Source organism: Pseudochaenichthys georgianus, chromosome 19, assembly GCF_902827115.2.
Source record: "Pseudochaenichthys georgianus chromosome 19, fPseGeo1.2, whole genome shotgun sequence".
Taxonomy (NCBI): domain Eukaryota; kingdom Metazoa; phylum Chordata; class Actinopteri; order Perciformes; family Channichthyidae; genus Pseudochaenichthys; species Pseudochaenichthys georgianus.
The window spans coordinates 5291056-5306009 of NC_047521.1; the positions used below are offsets into that span (position 1 = coordinate 5291056).

The window sequence follows — 14954 nt, forward strand, 5'->3', positions numbered from 1 at the left end:
CCCTTTCACGTGAACGCGCTCTCAGCTGGTGAGAGAAGCTCTGGCTTGATTTACCGAGTTGATATTAACCAGCAGCGTCGAGATCTCGTTTGTTAGGGTTAGTTTAGATAACTCAAACATATCCAGGGTTTGAACTGGCTTCGTAGTACAGGGCACAGGTGGCTGCATAGCAGTGCTAATGTCAAAGACACAAACATTATACATTATATTTTTATTTTACCAGGATGCAGTGACACAAATATTTGGGAAGGCTTACCCCCTAAACGCACCAGGAGCGTCTGCGCCGCGTTACGGCCGCGCCGCGGCGGTCGTAAGGATCGCGGCCACTCTAGTCAATGGGTGCTATTCTACCACACGCGCCGCGTTACGGCTCAGACGCGTCCCAGAAGCGGCTCGGCGCAGCGCTTCTCTAAAATTAGGATGAATCCTATTTTTGCCACGGCAGCCGTAAGGTAAGGTCGGGCAGGCAGCCCCCCCCCTCGCAGGAAGTGGAAAGGTGAGCATCCGGGCCAGGCCCATCCCGCATATATACTAATTTAGCAGACCCCCCTCCTTCATCACAACACCTCCACTACGATACGCACAATGGACGACGAGGTGTTCATAATGGAAGTGGAGAAACACACCATTTTATACGATGTAACCAATGCTTTTTACAAGGACAACATCAGAAAGGACAAGGCCTGGTTTTTAGTCGCTGCAGTTTGTGGAGTGGAAGGTAACAACTACATATTAATGTTTTAAAGTTAATTAAGAACTGCGAGGCTGCACACACGACGCTCCGCTTCCGCAACGTTTTGAAACGCGCCTGGTGTGTTAGGTCGCAGGAGGAGGTCGCAGCCGCATCTTAAAGCGGCGCAGACGCTCCTGGTGCATTTAGGGGGTTAGCCTTCCCTAGCCTACAGTACCCCGCCGCCCCTGCCCGCGGCACTCCCGTACGTGCCCTGGCTGCAGCCCCTCCCTTTCCTGCTCTCAACGTGAACGCGCAGCGCGCAGAGCTGACAATCAGTCACTCAGTCAGACAGGCCACGGCGGGTGTGTGGTGCAGCAGCACGATTAAAAGTGCCCTCGTGACGACCAAGTAAGTAACCACCAGGTAACAAATAACAACGAGTGTATTGTTTAATCCCCTAAATCAGATGCCAAACTAAACTATACAGGGTTCGTACGGTCATTGAAAACCTGGAAAAGTCATGGAAATTCAAAATGCAAATTCCAGGCCCTGGAAAAGTTATGGAAAACAATATTTTTCCCAAAGTTTTGGAAAAGTCATGGAAATGTAACTAAAGTTGCGTAAATATAATTTACATTTGATCTAATCGCCGAAATAATCTGCGGTCGCGAGCTGTTCTGTGTTCTGTTCGTCCCCCCCCTAGCTTCAGATTGGACCCCCCTAAGTCATTTAGAATAATAAAAATAAATGTTAAAATAATAAAAATGTTGATAATAAATCAGTAAAATCAGGCAAAAATAAGAATTAAATAACATAACCCTAACTTAACCCTAACACCGAAATAAAGTAACCAAAAACCGAAAAGTAACTAACAAAATCCGCCATTATCCGGCAAATTTTTGCGCACAATTTCGGAGCGCACAATTTCGGCGCGACCGCCACGACAACTCAGAAGGTGCCCTTTTTTTTCTCTTGAGCACCTGCCCCTATAAATGTCTGTGCACGCCACTGCATTTCAATAATCATAAAATCATGGCCATAACGAATAACGTACCATTTCCAATATGAAAAAAAATTGAAACTTGTTTATTAATTTATTTTTGGTTCATTTATAGTTGTGAGTGTGTCTGTGCTCCTGAATCAGCCTCTCCTGTCTCCCTCCTCTCCCCCTGCTCCTCTTTGAGGCAGCGGCAAAGACTAGTTTTCTCTCAACAAGTTTTAAAAGTGTATCTTACCTTTTTTCACCTTAATATGTGTTTACATAACTGGTGACCACACCGTTTGAGACCCACTGAGAACTTAGACTAAGTTAACTATCTAAACACTCAGAGAGTCCTTTACCTCACCTGAGCTGAGCTTATCCCGAGCTTGAATGACACACAGACCAATCAAGGGCTTTGATTTATGATCTGTATGACAGTGGCCATGTCGGCAGGCCACATCATGTGGACAGCCAGTCACCCTGTGTGAGGCAGGCCACTTAACAGGCCAGAAGGAGGCGAGATCAGTGCAAGGGAGCGAGGGATCATTGTCCACAAGTTAATCGATCGCAGATGGCGTCGTGGTCACGGACGAATACAAAAGAAAATTATAAAACAATTATAAAAAAAACAAAACCTAAATGGGTCGCGAAATATACCTGGGCGGCCGTTAATATACCTGGGCGGCCCGCCCAAGTATAGTCTATGTGTGGGAAACCCTGGGCTCACCAGCCAACTTTTAAAGTAAACTAAGGTACCAAAGTATACAGGAACACAACGCCTAACATTCCAAATATACAGGCCTCAAACAGAGACAGAGACATGCTGCACACTGCAGCCAGAGGAGAAGGAGAGAGGCCACTGCAACCTTCCTCAGGTCCTTGAGAGATGAGAGTCTCCTGTGTGGACTCTCATGTGTTCTTTAAACTTCCACTATGTGAAAAAGCTTTCTTACAGACTGAGCAGCTGTGTGGTTTCTCTCCTGTGTGGACTCTCATGTGTGTGTTTAAATTTCCACTCCATGAAAACGTTTTTTTTACAGACTGAGCAGCTGTGTGCTTTCTCTCCCGTGTGGATTCTCATGTGGTCCTTTAAATGTCCACTCTGTGAAAAAGCTTTCTTACAGACTGAGCAGCTGTGTGGTTTCTCTCCTGTGTGGACTCTCATGTGGTCTTTTAAACTTCCACTATGTGAAAAGTTTTCTTACAGACTGAGCAGCTGTGTGGTTTCTCTCCTGTGTGGATTCTCATGTGTGTCTTTAAATGATCACTCCGTGAAAAAGCTTTCTTACAGACTGAGCAGCTGTGTGGCTTCTCTCCTGTGTGAATTCTCATGTGTTCCTTTACATTTCTACGCTGTGAAAAAGCCTTTTTACAGACTGAGCATCTGAATGGTTTATTTACAGCACTGCCTTGTGGATCACTGACAGATTCATGTCTATTTTTCAGTGAGTTTGAGCCTGATGCAGGTTCTCTGGTCTCTTTCCAATCAGCACTGTCTTCAGTGTCAGGTTCAGAAGAGTCTCCAGTGTCAGGTTCAGAAAAGTCTCCAGTGTCAGGTTCAGAAGAGTCTTCAGTGTCGTCCTCAGTCTTTGGTTGTAAACTGCTCTCTGGATCTGAGTTCCTTGCTGGTTCTAGTCCTTGACAGTCATCTCCATCAGCTTCTGTTTCCATGTGTTCAGTTTTTCTTTGACGAGGCTGTGAGGACTGAGGTTTCTCTTCATCGTCTTCACTCTTCACAGGGTCAGGAGTGAAAGTGGACTTGGTGATATCAGCCTCCTCCAGCTCCTGAAGCTGCTCTCCCTCCTGACTGATCCTGAGTTCCTCTGTTCCTGCTTAATGTGTGGGGGGGGGCTCTGGGTCCTCCTGGTCCAGACTGGTGCTCCACTCCTGCTGGTCAGGGAAGAAGCTCTTCTTTAACCACCACCAGCTGCTGGGCATCTGCAGGAAACAGGAAACACACATCAGAACAAACTGTTAAGTGTTAGCATTTAAAATCTAATCACCATTACAATGGGAGACATTTTGCAGCCCTAATCAATGCCTTGTTTTTTATACTTTCACATTATCTTTCTTAGTCCCACCTATTGTGTATTTTTGTTGGCTCAATTCACCTCATGTAGCCCAACGCCTTTCCACTTCCAGTTATAAATGAAAAAGGGTTTAGCACTAGCCGCAATGTAAACAATGAATTGTATTTGGGATCGTTCACAGATGCACTACGCCTACAGTATATAATGAAAATACTCCGTTACAAATTAAAATCCGGCATTCAAACCTTATTTAAATAAAAGTATGCAAGTATCATCGGAACCATTTACGGCACCTCCTTATGTAAAAGTAATGATGGAGCAGTATTCCCCGTCAGTGTTTAATTTATGATGTTTCTTGATTATTTTGTATGTTGCATTTTACTGCTGAACATGTTCAAAGTTGCGCTTGTATACATGATTATAGATGAGGGAACCTGCTAAATATTCAGATGTGTTTTTTTAAATACAGTACCTGTCAAAAGTTTGGACACATCTTCTCATTCAATGTGTTTTGTTTATTTTAATTAGTTTCTACTTTGTAGATTAATATTGAAGACATCAAACTATGAAATAACACATATGGAATTATCTAACAAAAAAGTGTTAAAAAATCAAGAACATGATTTTTATTTTAGATTCTTCAAAGTAGCCCCATTTTGCCTTGATGACAGCTGTGCACACTCTTGGCTTCTCTCAGTCAGCTTCATGAGGTAGACACCTGGAATGGTTTTCAATTAACACGCATGCCTTGTCAAGAGTCAATGCGTGGAATGACTTGCATTCTTAATGTGTTTGAGACCATCAGTTGTGTTGTGCAGAGGTAGAGTTAGTTCACAGTGGAAAGCCCTATTTGACTGCTGTTGTAATCCATATTATAGCAAGAACAACTCAACCCAGTAAAGAGAAACGACCGTCCATCATCACTTTAAGAAATGAAGGCCAGTCGATCCGGAAAATGTCAAGAACTTTGATGTATCCTCAAGTGCAGTCGCAAAAACCATCGAATGCTATGATGAGACTGGCTCTCATGAGGACCCCCCGGGAAAGGAAGAGCAAGAGTTACCTCTGCGCAGAGGATCGATACATCAGAGTTACCAGCCTCAGAAACCGCAAGTTAACAGCACCTCAGATTATAGCCCACATAGGGCTCAAGGAGCAGACAATCTTAACCAGTTTAGCCCTAAGCCTGTTTTTCAATTCTCAGGCTCGAAAATGACCATATCTTCCCTTCTAAAAGGGTTAAATTAATGTTAGTTGGATGTAGAAGAGTCAGAATCAATATAGATGTTTTTATTTTAAAGAAAATTCAGATTGAACATAGTAAAAAACTGTAAATTATAGTGTCCGTCCAAAAATAATTTTGTACTTATAGTGAAAACTACCCTTGGATGATGGTAAGGTAGACTAAAAGCTTTAGGAATCCAAAGTACAACATATAATAAGTACCTGTATCAAGATTGATGTAAAACAAGTGACATTTGACCTGAAATGGGGGTTTTACCGTTTCTCTGGAACCCATTGGTCGATTGGTGATTGACATCTCTTTCTGACCGTTAGAGCCAATAGAATCGAAGGGGAATCTCCCCACTCACACACATGGTAAAACAAAAAGGTGGGGGCTTTGCGGACGCAGTTTTGCATGAGAGTGAAGCTATAGAGCTCTAGCTCTGACATCTGGAAACCGAAAAGCAGATTTATTGCTCATGGATTATCAGAAATCATTTCAAAGGGACACAGACACATTGGATTAATTTATGGATTAACTTCAGCAGCGGTTTATCGTTTTAATGCCATTGAAGACTGACCAGACTATGACACATGTGAGCCATGTTAGCATTTTTAGCTAGCTAGCGCCATATGTTTTGATGTCTGTTTTGTTATTACCTCCGTGAGTTCATATAATTGAGTGATAATAAGGGTACCCTTCGATTCTGTGTCACCTCACGATGTGAAAAGACGTGTTGGATGTGCACCAAAGATAAATAATAAGGTTTTGTGAGTGCATTTCGGTGCAGTCATCTGTTAGCATTTTTCGCTCGTTGCTAATTCAGAGGCTCAGCGTTAGCATTGTGGGGTTTTTTTGGATTTTTTTTTTTTAAATGATCAGTTAGATGAGTTTCTACCCGTTACATGGATATAAAACATTCATAGTTATTAAATGAACATGCCTTCAGACACTGTTTCCTGCAAGATGTTGCGGCAGTGCCCCAGTACCGGGGTCTCTCGGGCTTAACAGGTTAAAGGTCCCATGTCATGGCCATTTCTACTGATCATAATTCCATTGTTGAGGTCTACTAGAATAGATTTACATTGTTCAATGTTCCAAAATCACATTGGTTTCTCATACAGCATCTCTGTATAGTATGTGTATTCACTCTCTGTCCTACACACCTTGTTGGAGCTTCTGCCCCCCCCTCCCTATGAGCCCAGTGTGCTCTGATTGGTCAGCTCGCCCAATCTGTTCTGATGAGTCCACCGTTACAGCTGAACATCAGTGATTATGTTTTTCAATGGCGTCAATGGCAACCAGAAAATGACACCAGTAATGACAAACAGATGAGAATGCTGCGTGGGGGGTGGGTGCCGTGTTGGCGGGACGTTGCGGGGCTCGCTGCTCCGCCCTTTGAGGCTCGAGGAGCAGACAGTGTGAGCTGGATTACTGGTGGTGTCGTTCCTGGTTGCTCTGAGTGTGTTCGTGTACGGAGCTCGCGCAGCACCGCGGCTGAGAAAGATAAGGTTGTGTGGTGTGTGTGTGTGTGTGTGTGTGTGTTGTGTGTGTGTGTGTGTGTGTGTGTGGGTGTGTGTGTGTGTGTGTGTGTGTGGTGTGTGTGTGTGTGTGGTGTGTGGTGTTTGTGTGTGTGTGTGTGTGTGTGTGTGTGTGTGTGTGTGTGTGTGTGTGGTTGTGTGGAGCTCCGTGGATTGGTCCATTTGGACTTCGTTACGTCAGTATGCCCCGGAGGGAAAAAATGGAAAAAGAAAAATCTCCAATGAGGTGTTCTGGGGCAGCATAAATGTTAAAGGGGAAAGGAAACACCAATTACAGTTATAATATTCCGGTAGTTTATTCATTTTACAATGGATATTGATCGTAATATTTATGTGTATGATATTACTCGCCAAAAGAAAATTAATTATCCGCGGCCGGGTGGGGAATTCCGGGACCAGGCCCGCCATTAGGGAGTCCCAAATGGTGACGTCACTGGCTGTGTTTTCGCTCCACCTGAAGTCAACACAACGTAGCAGATATGGCAGCGATGGAGGAATTTTGCAATGAGATCGACGTTTTGAACGATGAATTTGACTATTCGTCGGGAGATGACATTGATGTGGAAGCATCTACAGTTACCAGGCATCCCATGGCCTATGCTTATGAACCGATTCGGTCGAATAGAGTGGCATACGATCCGGAATAAAAAATAAAAAAACACAATGCTAACAGTGAGCCTCTGAATTAGCCCCGAGCGAAAATGCTAACCTATTACTGCACCGAAAATCACTCCTAGCTCCCTTATTACTTATCCTAGCCGCACATCCAACACATCGTTTATGATCGCAAGGAGACACAGAATCTAACGGTGCCCACCTCAACACTGAAAGATACAAACTCGCGAGGTTATCCACAAAAACGTACATCAAAACAAGTGGCGCTAGGTACTAACATACGCCAGGCTAACGGCTTACCTTCCTCATTGTCTGGTCTAAACTGGTCTTCAATGGCATTACAACGATAAAAACGATGATGTAGTTAATCCATAGGTTAATATCCAATGGGGCTGTGTCCCCTTTGAAATGTTCTGATAATCTATAAGCAATACAACTGCAATTCCGTTATCTGCTGTCCGCTCTGTGCTCCGTGCGCTCTGGGTCCTGCAATACCATCCATCATCAATACTAGCCTTTTTAGGGCTGTTTTCGACAGATGAGCGTGTGTATGCCAGTTTAATTAGTTGAGCTATAGAACACCCCCAATTCTCTATTGTGCGTCATAATAATAGCTACCATTTAGTTTGGACGCGATTGCGTTAATTAATAAGGTCACACTGTGTCAGTAAATACATGTGTGAGCTAGTAATCTGGTAGTGTGCTGCAATATGTACCTCTCTCTCGGCAGCTGAAGCAACTCGTTTGGTGGCTCGAACTTCACGTTTGTTGACACTGTCATTGTCTTGCGCGGCCGACGTGCTGGGACGGTCGGTGTTCCCGACTGCATACGTTGAGAAATCGAATATTGTGGGAACAGATCCTGGCTTCAAATCCAATGTTTTGTATTGAACCAGGCATCCAGACTGGACTTTGAGCAGCTTCTCATCCTTTAGTGGCAGCCTATGGAAATGTACTTCTTCCTTCTTTGTATACAATCCATTTGTGCAGCCTGGGCAATACAATAAACTCCTGACGACGACCGTTTTCTTGTAATGTAAACTACTGGTGCATTGCACGCTTTCTCCCGTGTGAAAAGTCCCTAGATATTATGAGGTAATTGTTGATTTGCGGCTTTTGAACATAATTTGAATAGTTTTATAGTCAACCAGGTCTTGTAGTTTTAGTGTTTTTAGTTTGATGAATAATTTATTTGTTGGTTCTCTGTACGTAGTTTTATGTATAACTCGTATGGCTCTTTTTTGCAGGATGAAGATAGGATGTGTATTTGTTTTATGTGTTCCCCCAAACTTCCACACAATACATCATGTATGGAAGAATGAAGGAGCAGTACAGCATAAACAAAGAAGCTTGATTAATTAGGTATTTGGCTTTATTCAGAATTTCTATTGATTTGGATATTTTGGCTTTGATATAGCTTATATGTGGTTTCCAACTTAATTTATTGTCTATGATTACTCCAAGGAATTTTATTTCCGATACTCTTTCTAATTGGACGCCATTTATAGTGAGTTTCTTCTCTGTATTGGTCGATCGATTCCCAAATATTATGAGTTTGGTTTTGCTTGCGTTCAATGTTAATTTATTTTTGGTCAAACCAGATCTTCATCCTGCTCAGTTCCTTCTCCATTGTGACCAATAGCTGTTCTAAATCGTCCCCACAGAAGAGTAGACTTGTGTCGTCTGCAAAAAGAATGGTTTTAATAATTTTTGATACTTTCACATATATTATTAATATACAGAATAAATAGTAATGGCCCCAGGACTGAGCCCTGAGGCACCCCACATGTAACCCCCTGCAGTAGTTGTGATTTATGGCTTTGTAGTTCAACGTACTGTTCCCTGTTATGTAGGTAGCTGGATAGCCATGATAGTGCAACACCTCTAATGCCAATATCTCTGTAGTTTTTAAATTAATAATTCATGGTCAACCATGTCAAATGCTTTCTTAAGGTCCAGAAATATCCCTATTGCATATTCTTTATTTTCTATTGCCTTAGTAATGTGTTCCATACATTCTATAACTGCAAATGATGTAGTTCTGTTTGCTCTGAAACCATATTGTTGTTCATAGAGTATGTTATGTTTGGTGATGAAGTCATTTAGTCTTGTCTAGTAGATTGTTTCCAGTATTTTAGAAAACTATGAGAGCAATGAAATTGGTCTATAGTTTGACAGTACATGTTTATCTCCAGATTTATGTATTGGTATGACTTTAGCAGTTTTCATTTTATTTGGAAATACACCGGTTTGTATTGACTGATTACAGATGTGAGTTAGTGGTTTGGCTATACATTCAATAATGTTTTTAACTGTATACATGTCAATATCATGACAGTCTTTAGACCTTTTACTCTTACGTTTTTTAACTGTGTCAATAATTTCATTTTCATCAGTCCCTCTTAAGAATATAGTTTCCTTCACATATATATCTTTACTTTCAACACCATCACTACAACCAGTATTTGGAATTTCACCAGCTAGACAAGGACCAACATTGACAAAGTACTTATTGAAATCTTCGGCAACTGAGGTCATGTCATAAATTACTGTATCGTTTTTTGACAGAAAACTGTTTGGGTATTGTGCCTTTCCATTTCCTTTTTTAATAATGGTATTTAATACATTCAATGTGTTTTTAATGTTGTTTTTGTTATCCTCCAATGTGTTGTAATGATCCATTTTGCTACATCGTATTATCTTTGTTAGTTTGTTTTTGTATGTCTTGTATTTTTGTTCAGCCTCTACTGATCCATTCTTTAAGAAGTCTTTATACAATTCATTTTTCGTTTTACATGCATTTAATATTCCCTTAGTGATCCATGGTTTTTCAGCATATTTTTGTTTCACTGTTTTCTTTACACGAGGACAATGTTTTTCATACAGCCCTGATAGAATATGAACATGATTTCAGTTGGGGGGGACCTAACCTCCTCTAGGGGGTCCGGGGGCATGCTTTCCCGGGAAGATTTTTTTTTTTTTAAATGTTGAAGTTAAAAGCATCAATCTGGTGCACTTTGAGAGCAACATTAGGAGATCTATGGATACATCTCTCAACCTCCATATGAAACAGAATTGTAAGCAGATTTATTTTTCTTTATGGATATTTTACAAATCACTCCCCTTTCAAATTGTATTCTTGTTTATTAATAACAACTTTTTGCTACTGTCATATAGTATTTTATACCTGTTTACTTTATTCTCTTATTTTTTATATAACTATAATGATCATATAAAGATGTGCCTTTACCTCACTGGTAGTAGAAAAAGCTTCTTATATTCATTAGCATAGCTAGCTAATCAGATGCTAATAACAGTTATTGACTGTATGATCAGTATGACAGATGAACAGATCGCCACTGGGCTTACAACTAAGACACAGCCACGCAAAAACTGCGGCATGTGTACAGCTCCTTATGGGTACTGCAATTTGTGAAGTCCCGGCCCAGAGCCGTTTTGGTGCTCTCCGTCAGATTTGCACCCCTGTCAGACGAGACATATACCACGTGATGACACGTGGCACTCGCTTGTTTAATTTTTTTGCGGTCTAGATTTATTACATTTTTCTTTTTTGCGTGTGTTTTTAAATTACCTCGAGGGCCGTACCAAATGGTCTCGCGGGCCGTATACGGCCCGGGGAGCGGAGGTTCCCCACCCCTGACCTACACGATTGAGCTATCAAATTTATTTTTTTGCTTAAAATGCATGAAAAATGCACATTTTTCAAAATGGCCAACTTCTTGGGGGGCGGGGCTAATGGAAGCTAATTAGTAATATGTCCGCAATTCCATGAGGAATGTCTGTGTCAACATTCGTGAAGTTCTGAGAAACTATATGTGACTACCACACAATAGGGGGCGCTAGTGAGCAGCTTTTTTGAAAAATTACTTTTATTTTTACATTCTCGAAAAGGTCGTGGGCTGTGACGTGTGTCCCAAGTTGTGTCCGAGGCTCATTTTATGCTATCGCAATTTAAAAAAAATGTATAGGCCACGCCCACATTCTGCATTTGTTGCAACACTTTAAATCTCAGTTTGTAGTCACCCCCAGAGTATGTGTACAAAAAAAAATAAAGAAATTCTTCCATCCATTCTCGAGTTATAAATTGGTGGTGTTTTTGGCGCCCCCTATAGTCCAAAATGAAAATGCTTTGGTGTGCGTGTTCCCCAAGACAGACTGAACCTATCCATCAAAATATGTGATGTTTGGATACGTTGTTGATGAGTTATGAGCATTTCTTTCTAAGCCCCGCTGTTACGTTCCCTACTGGGCTAGGAGAACCAAAGGGAAGTAACACACATTTAAAATGACCAGGCGAGAGAAAAAGAAGAGGAAGCTGATCTCTGAAGCCACAAATTGAGGTTTTAATGGACAAAAAGAAAACGGGCTCACCAGCCAACTTTTAAAGTAAACTAAGGTACCAAAGTATACAGGAACACAACGCCTAACAATTCACAAATATACAGGCCTCAAACAGAGACAGAGACATGCTGCACACATGCAGCCAGAGGAGAAGGAGAGAGGCCACTGCAACCTTCCTCAGGTCCTTGAGAGATGAGAGTCTCCTGTGTGGACTCTCATGTGTTCGTTTAAACTTCCACTATGTGAAAAAGCTTTCTTACAGACTGAGCAGCTGTGTGGTTTCTCTCCTGTGTGGACTCTCATGTGTGTGTTTAAATTTCCACTCCATGAAAACGTTTTTTTACAGACTGAGCAGCTGTGTGCTTTCTCTCCCGTGTGGATTCTCATGTGGTCCTTTAAATGTCCACTCTGTGAAAAAGCTTTCTTACAGACTGAGCAGCTGTGTGGTTTCTCTCCTGTGTGGACTCTCATGTGGTCTTTTAAACTTCCACTATGTGAAAAAGTTTTCTTACAGACTGAGCAGCTGTGTGGTTTCTCTCCTGTGTGGATTCTCATGTGTGTCTTTAAATGATCACTCCGTGAAAAAGCTTTCTTACAGACTGAGCAGCTGTGTGGCTTCTCTCCTGTGTGAATTCTCATGTGTTCCTTTACATTTCTACGCTGTGAAAAAGCCTTTTTACAGACTGAGCATCTGAATGGTTTATTTACAGCACTGCCTTGTGGATCACTGACAGATTCATGTCTATTTTTCAGTGAGTTTGAGCCTGATGCAGGTTCTCTGGTCTCTTTCCAATCAGCACTGTCTTCAGTGTCAGGTTCAGAAGAGTCTCCAGTGTCAGGTTCAGAAAAGTCTCCAGTGTCAGGTTCAGAAGAGTCTTCAGTGTCGTCCTCAGTCTTTGGTTGTAAACTGCTCTCTGGATTTGAGTTCCTTGCTGGTTCTAGTCCTTGACAGTCATCTCCATCAGCTTCTGTTTCCATGTGTTCAGTTTTTCTTTGACGAGGCTGTGAGGACTGAGGTTTCTCTTCATCGTCTTCACTCTTCACAGGGTCAGGAGTGAAAGTGGACTTGGTGATATCAGCCTCCTCCAGCTCCTGAAGCTGCTCTCCCTCCTGACTGATCCTGAGTTCCTCTTGTTCCTGCTTAATGTGTGGGGGGGGGGCTCTGGGTCCTCCTGGTCCAGACTGGTGCTCCACTCCTGCTGGTCAGGGAGAAGCTCTTCTTTAACCACCACCAGCTGCTGGGCATCTGCAGGAAACAGGAAACACACAATCAGAACAAACTGTTAAGTGTTAGCATTTAAAAATCTAATCACCATTACAATGGGAGACATTTTGCAGCCCTAATCAATGCCTTTGTTTTTATACTTTCACATTATCTTTCTTAGTCCCACCTATTGTGTATTTTTGTTGGCTCAATTCACCTCATGTAGCCCAACGCCTTTCCACTTCCAGTTATAAATGAAAAAGGGTTTAGCACTAGCCGCAATGTAAACAATGAATTGTATTTGGGATCGTTCACAGATACACTACGCCTACAGTATATAATGAAAATACTCCGTTACAAATTAAAATCCGGCATTCAAACCTTATTTAAAGTAAAAGTATGCAAGTATCATCGGAACCATTTACGGCACCTCCTTATGTAAAAGTAATGATGGAGCAGTATTCCCCGTCAGTGTTTAATTTATGATGTTTCTTGATTATTTTGTATGTTGCATTTTACTGCTGAACATGTTCAAAGTTGCGCTTGTATACATGATTATAGATGAGGGAACCTGCTAAATATTCAGATGTGTTTTTTTAAATACAGTACCTGTCAAAAGTTTGGACACATCTTCTCATTCAATGTGTTTTGTTTATTTTAATTAGTTTCTACTTTGTAGATTAATATTGAAGACATCAAAACTATGAAATAACACATATGGAATTATCTAACAAAAAAGTGTTAAAAAATCAAGAACATGATTTTTATTTTAGATTCTTCAAAGTAGCCCCATTTTGCCTTGATGACAGCTGTGCACACTCTTGGCTTCTCTCAGTCAGCTTCATGAGGTAGACACCTGGAATGGTTTTCAATTAACACGCATGCCTTGTCAAGAGTCAATGCGTGGAATGACTTGCATTCTTAATGTGTTTGAGACCATCAGTTGTGTTGTGCAGAGGTAGAGTTAGTTCACAGTGGAAAGCCCTATTTGACTGCTGTTGTAATCCATATTATAGCAAGAACAACTCAACCCAGTAAAGAGAAACGACCGTCCATCATCACTTTAAGAAATGAAGGCCAGTCGATCCGGAAAATGTCAAGAACTTTGAATGTATCCTCAAGTGCAGTCGCAAAAACCATCGAATGCTATGATGAGACTGGCTCTCATGAGGACCCCCCGGGAAAGGAAGAGCAAGAGTTACCTCTGCTGCAGAGGATCGATACATCAGAGTTACCAGCCTCAGAAACCGCAAGTTAACAGCACCTCAGATTATAGCCCACATAGGGCTCAAGGAGCAGACAATCTTAACCAGTTTAGCCCTAAGCCTGTTTTTCAATTCTCAGGCTCGAAAATGACCATATCTTCCCTTCTAAAAGGGTTAAATTAATGTTAGTTGGATGTAGAAGAGTCAGAATCAATATAGATGTTTTTATTTTAAAGAAAATTCAGATTGAACATAGTAAAAAACTGTAAATTATAGTGTCCGTCCAAAAATAATTTTGTACTTATAGTGAAAACTACCCTTGGATGATGGTAAGGTAGACTAAAAGCTTTAGGAATCCAAAGTACAACATATAATAAGTACCTGTATTAAGATTGATGTAAAACAAGTGACATTTGACCTGAAATGGGGGTTTTACCGTTTCTCTGGAACCCATTGGTCGATGTTGGTGATTGACATCTCTTTCTGACCGTTAGAGCCAATAGAATCGAAGGGGAATCTCCCCACTCACACACATGGTAAAACAAAAAGGTGGGGGCTTTGCGGACGCAGTTTTGCATGAGAGTGAAGCTATAGAGCTCTAGCTCTGACATCTGGAAACCGAAAAGCAGATTTATTGCTCATGGATTATCAGAAATCATTTCAAAGGGACACAGACACATTGGATTAATTTATGGATTAACTTCAGCAGCGGTTTATCGTTTTAATGCCATTGAAGACTGACCAGACTATGACACATGTGAGCCATGTTAGCATTTTTAGCTAGCTAGCGCCATATGTTTTGATGTCTGTTCTTGTTATTACCTCCGTGAGTTCATATAATTGAGTGATAATAAGGGTACCCTTCGATTCTGTGTCACCTCACGATGTGAAAAGACGTGTTGGATGTGCACCAAAGATAAATAATAAGGTTTTGTGAGTGCATTTCGGTGCAGTCATCTGTTAGCATTTTTCGCTCGTTGCTAATTCAGAGGCTCAGCGTTAGCATTGTGGGGTTTTTTTTGGATTTTTTTTTTTTTAAATGATCAGTTAGATGAGTTTCTACCCGTTACATGGATATAAAACATTCATAGTTTATTAAATGAACATGCCTTCAGAC

General features: G+C 41.4%; 1 pseudogene; it reads right to left on the reverse strand.

Moving 5' to 3' along the window:
* Positions 1 to 2526: 2526 nt before the first annotated feature.
* Positions 2527 to 14954, reverse strand: part of LOC117465155 (zinc finger protein 420-like) — a 28405-nt pseudogene continuing 15977 nt past the window's right edge.